The sequence below is a fragment of the Marmota marmota genome, unplaced genomic scaffold, assembly GCF_001458135.2.
Source record: "Marmota marmota marmota unplaced genomic scaffold, marMar, whole genome shotgun sequence".
Classification (NCBI taxonomy): Eukaryota; Metazoa; Chordata; class Mammalia; order Rodentia; family Sciuridae; genus Marmota; species Marmota marmota.
Window position 1 is genome coordinate 6,410,345 of NW_025999942.1, and position 5,378 is coordinate 6,415,722.

The 5,378-nt window shown below is 38.1% G+C and overlaps 1 long non-coding RNA gene across 1 annotated transcript; it reads left to right on the top strand.

Annotated features, from left to right (window-relative positions):
- The first annotated feature begins 1,634 nt into the window (after positions 1-1,634).
- On the top strand, positions 1,635-3,139 carry LOC125616293. Its single transcript, XR_007346919.1, has 2 exons — positions 1,635-1,797; positions 2,912-3,139. It is a non-coding gene; the product is annotated as an uncharacterized LOC125616293 (long non-coding RNA).
- Positions 3,140-5,378: the final 2,239 nt, after the last annotated feature.

A 5,378-nucleotide genomic window follows, 5' to 3' on the forward strand; every position in this document is an offset into this window, starting at 1 on the left:
AAAAAAAAAAAAAAAAAAAAAAAAAAAAAGAAAAGAAAAGAAAAGAAAGCTGGAAATGCAGTTCAGAATCCCTATTTGGAAAAATAACCAGGTCAATGTGTCATGAAAACCAAGTGAGGACAGAACAGAACAATTAAACACACCTGATGTGTCAAAGATACAGGACTGGGAACAAATCAATAGATTTGTTTTTTTAAGGAAATCATTCCAGGGGGCCATGAAGGGAGGATATAGACTTTGGTGAGTTAAGGAATGTAAACTAGTTAGAGGTGAATGCAGAGGGAGAAGGCAAGCTGGAGTAGACTATTAGTCATTCAGAATGATTGACAGTGAAGGGAAGGAAAGAGGGCAAGGGCAGGGTGAGAGAATGATGACCATAAATTTAGGGTAATACCAGTCTGCCTTATTCCATAATATCTCTAGTGTCTCTCAGCTGCCCTGGCTACATGTTCTGTAATGAGAAGAAAAATATCCCTTTTGGTTTTTTGTAGCTTCCTTAACTCCCTGTTGTTCCTCTCCGTCTCCCTCCATCCCTTCCTCTCTTCTCTTCCTTTACCCTCCTTTTCTCCTCCAAATAATTCTCAGTATACATTTTCATGAATTTTTAAAATCATTTATATCATTTCAAACTTAGCTAGAGCCCCTTAACCTTGATTGATTGTGTATCTCTTGCTTTCAGCTGTTGAATCTGCAGATGATCCCACGAACCAGTTGTTCTCAAGGGCGGGATCCAGATAGGAAGCATCAGCATCACTTGAAAACCTCTTAGAAAGGTGGTCAATGGGCTTCAGTTCAAATCTACACAGCAATCTATGTTAATAAGCTCTCAAGTGATTTTTATATGTACCTTAAAGTTTCAAATCCATTGCAATAAACCATCTGATCCTACTTTCTGAGCCATCTTCTAAGTTCCAAGTCTGGCATTCCAATGAACAGATGTGGGCACCTTGTTTAGCATTGTCTTCTGCTGCTTTTCAAGGCCCCTGACTCCCCTTCCTCCAGTAACCTCACTGCTCACCATTGCTCATTTTAAATTACTTGAAATCTCTTCTTTGGTCTAACTGGTCTTTGAGGAAAAATTAATTTTTCTATATCCCTTTAAAAGTTAACTTAAAATATATGTCACATTCTATATGTGGCTTAACTGGTATGAGTGTGTTATTTGTATTTCCTCTTATGTGAATCTCCTTTGCCAATTTAGCTATTCAGGATCTTGGTATTTTTTATAGATATTAAAGCTATACATTGGAGGTATGAATTCTGCTGTTCATACTTATTACAAATATTTTCTTGTGCTACTGGTTTTTAAAGTTTTTAAAAAATTGTTCTTAATGGTGTTCAACTATAAAAGTCAGCAGTGTAACAATGTCAATCCATTGGAGGCAAATATGTGACTTTCTATGATATTTCCTATTGCTCAGCAACTAGAAAATTATCATTCCTACAGAGCTGAAATGAACTCTGTGTTGTGGTTTCTAGTGTTTTTCCATTGCTTAAAAATATGTAACACTTTTCCTGGTTCCATTTGTTCTGTGGTATAAAATAACATAAGGTTAATTATATCCCAAATACATATTAGTTAATAATTACTTTCCCAACTGCTTTATGAAACCTCCTTTTTCAGAGGGAAGAGGGTAAAGGTTAAGATGTGGCTCTGGAGCCCAGTGGCCTGGCTTTGATGTCAGGCTGATGAAGCAGGCATGGGGAAAGGCATTTCAATCCATGTCTAATGACGTCTCATCCAGTCACAGAGGAAAAGGGAGTGGATTCAAGGTCTGACAGAACAGAAAGTGATTGGTAAGTGCCAGCTATATTTCATTTCAAGATTCATTAGGTTCCCTTTCTGGTTTGTTTTACCATCAATACAGACACCTATTTGGGGACCATGATCATATTTTTTTCATTGTTCTTTTCCAGGTATAGGCTGTTTGGAAGTGGTCTTATCCCACCACCTTCTTCTCCAAAAAAAACATATATAAAATGCATACGTATTCCTCCCTGACTTGACCAAGTAGCCAAGGAGCTTAGAAAGCAGAACATAAGGCTACTTGCAGGAGGAAATAGGAGAATTTGGGATCCCGTCTAGTCAGGAACCTCAGCAGGTGGTCAAAATGAGTTTCATAATGGTGGGAACAGAGGTAGGGCTTTGGCTGGAAAAAGGGTGAAACACCTCTTAAGAGGTGAGTATCCACATGAGAAGAAAGCAGAAAAGCAAGATGCAAAGGAGAGAACAATAAGTCATAGGAAAGAGCCCAGCATAGTTCAACCCACGCAGCTACTGCTCTCTCTGTGACTGGAAATAGATCCAGCTAAATCCCTCAGCACTCAAATAAGTAGGCTTTGCTCTCACATGGCCACTGATGGGAGAGCGAGAAAGCAAAACATGCATCTCTGCATTTACTATTCTATTACAATTACTATTATATTTTGCTAACTTTTTAAATGCAATGTTACTGATTTTATCGGCTAGATAGACAAGATACTACATTTTGCTCTCAAACTTTGCAACTGCTTTTTATTGGTGCCTCCAAATAATTCTCAGTATACATTTTCATGAATTTTTAAAATCATTTATATCATTTCAAACTTAGCTAGAGCCCCTTAACCATTATTTTAGCATGCTCAACCATTTTGGCCTTATTCCACATTTAAAACTATGATTCGTGTTTCCCAATAGATTTCTGCTCAAATTACATCTCAACTCCTAACCTTTGTTTTACATTACCTAAGAGCACATAGAGCTACCTTCAGAGAGGGCAGATGCATATTGCATTGGAAAGCTATGCTGGGGTTGATCTGAGAGTCTGCCTTAAGGCCGATTTATGCCACTTAAAGTAATCCAGTGCGCGCTTTGGTAATTGAAATCCTTCCATTACCCTTACTCCAGACCATTTAAATATTTCTCTTTCAGATGCAATTACGTCAGGAGGTGAGCCAAATGGTTTGGGAAAGATGTGGGCATTTCCAACAAGAAGGTTACTGGCTGCCCACCAAGAGCTGGTTGGTGTTCACAGTTCTGAGTCCAACTCTTTTCTCTGCTAGGTTCCCATTTACAGAGCATGACCAACCTTTCTCTCCATTCCAAAGAACATTCAAGAATTGGGTTGACCAATACACTTAGTGGAAACCACTCAGAAAAGTTATCTTGCATTTTTTCACTGCTTGATTTCTTTCTAAAAAAAAAAAATAATTCAGCCTTGTTTCTTGTCAGCCCTAAACCAAATCTTTTCACATCACTGAGCAGCATCATATATTTTGAAATATCTTTAACCTCACAGATGCAATTTTACCTTAAGCAGAACTCCCCCCATAATCAAAAGTTGGAAAAGCAAGGTTTTGGATATTAGCAAAACATGCAAATTTCTATGTTAAAGCATCGATAATGCCCTCTTAATGTACTTAGATGGACATTTATTCTGTATTTATGTATGAGAATGCTGCCGAACCACAGCATGCAAACTAAATAATTCAATGGAATGCATAGATAAAACTAATGACTCTATATTCTAACCACTGTTTTATGAAAAGCTTTTCATTTAACTCTCAAAACTAACTCATAAATCCACACTTGGATAATGCAATGAAGTTATATTTAAGTCTAGAACTCTCCTTGCATGCCAGGTTTCAAATCTGCTTCTAAGTAAATGTCCTTTTGGGGACTCATTATGACTATTCCTGTCTTCCCTCAAAACAAACCTATTATGGATGCTCATTTCCTTTCTTCTCTTGACTTCTGGCTGTCAGATTTACACCTCTTCCAATCCATGCTGCCTTGGCCTATAGTAGCAATATCACAGCCAAGGACAGGGAGCTCAAGCCTGACAGAAGTTGCCAGAGTACCTAACAAATATTTTCTTATGGGATCCACTCTAGAAACAGCCCCAAATCACGTCGCAGGTGAGGTTTATAATGGGCCACTGAAAGAACTATCAGTAAAGTCACTGATTGTGATCTATGGTCATAATAGACCAACTTGATTGAAATAGGGAAGAGGGTTCATATGGCCAAGTCACACAGAAAAACATACCCCAGTGCCTGCCAGGGATCTGAGATGAGAGAGATGAGGTGAGGTTGCTCTTCGGCAAAGTATAAAGGTTATGCAACAATCAGCCTCGCCATACACGAAAATATCCTTGCATCAGTCGTTATGGCTTCTGTGCTTCAGGAAAACCTGGCTAGAAATTCTACCAAAAATGAATTAATTTCTTAATGCAAATCTCCTCAGTAGGTATCACCTTTTTGAAACACAAATCATCCCCAGAGAGTACCAAAACCTGTCAGTTGCCCTCAAATTTATCAGAAAGATGTGCTATGAGAAACTAAATGGCTGTTCTGTGCATAAATAAAAGAAAATGGGCATTGCATTTGTTTATCTGATGATTTTCAAACTTGCTGACATCTATATTAAAACTATTCTTTGGTCTTTAGAAAAACAGACACTTAAATGTTCGTGGGCTTCACATTCCTGATAACTATGACATTTAAAAATAAGAAAGAGCATTTTTTTTTGCTAAGTTTATAATAGGTAACAAAATACGTCCCTACTGCATATAGCTGTCCCCCGTTATCCATGGTTGGGGATCCCATAGTCTGAAAATATAATATGGAAAATTAGAGAAATAAACAATTTAGAAGTTTTAAATTGTTTGTTGTTCTGAGCAGCAGGATGAATCTTGTGCTGGCCCAGCCTGGAATGTGACTCATCCCTTTGTCCAGCGTCATCACACTGTGTATGCTGCCTGCCTACTAGTCACTTGGTAGACATCCACTTATCTCACCAACTGTCAATATTTCAGTTCTGTGTTCAAGTAACCTTTATTTTACTGAATAATGACATCAAGTGCAAATGTAATGATGCTGGTGATTTTGGTTAGGACAAAGAAAAGACACAAAGTATTTGTTTTAAGTATTATCTCATGTCATCACAAGAATACAACACAAGAAGATGTTTTGAGAAAGAGAAACCACGTTTACCTAAATTTTATTAAAGAATATTGTAATAATTATACTACTTGATTGTTAGTTGTTATTTTAATCTCCTGTATTTAATTTATAAATGAAACTTTGGCATAAGTTTGCTTATATAGGAAAAAATATGCTAAATATAGGATTTAGTAGTATTCACTTTCAGGCATCCATTGAGAATCTTGGAACATTCCCCATGAATAAGTGGGGGGGACTACTGTGCAATAGAAAGTTTTTTGGGGGGAGGGAGGGAGAGGGAGAGAGAGAAGGAGAGAGGGAGAGGGAGAGGAAGAGTGAGGGAGGGAGGGAGAGAGAAGAGAAGAGGAGGAGAGGGGAGAGGGGAGAGGAGAGAGAGGGGGAGAGGGAGGGAGAGGGAGAAAGAGAAGGAGAGAGGAGAGGGAGGGAAAGAGGAG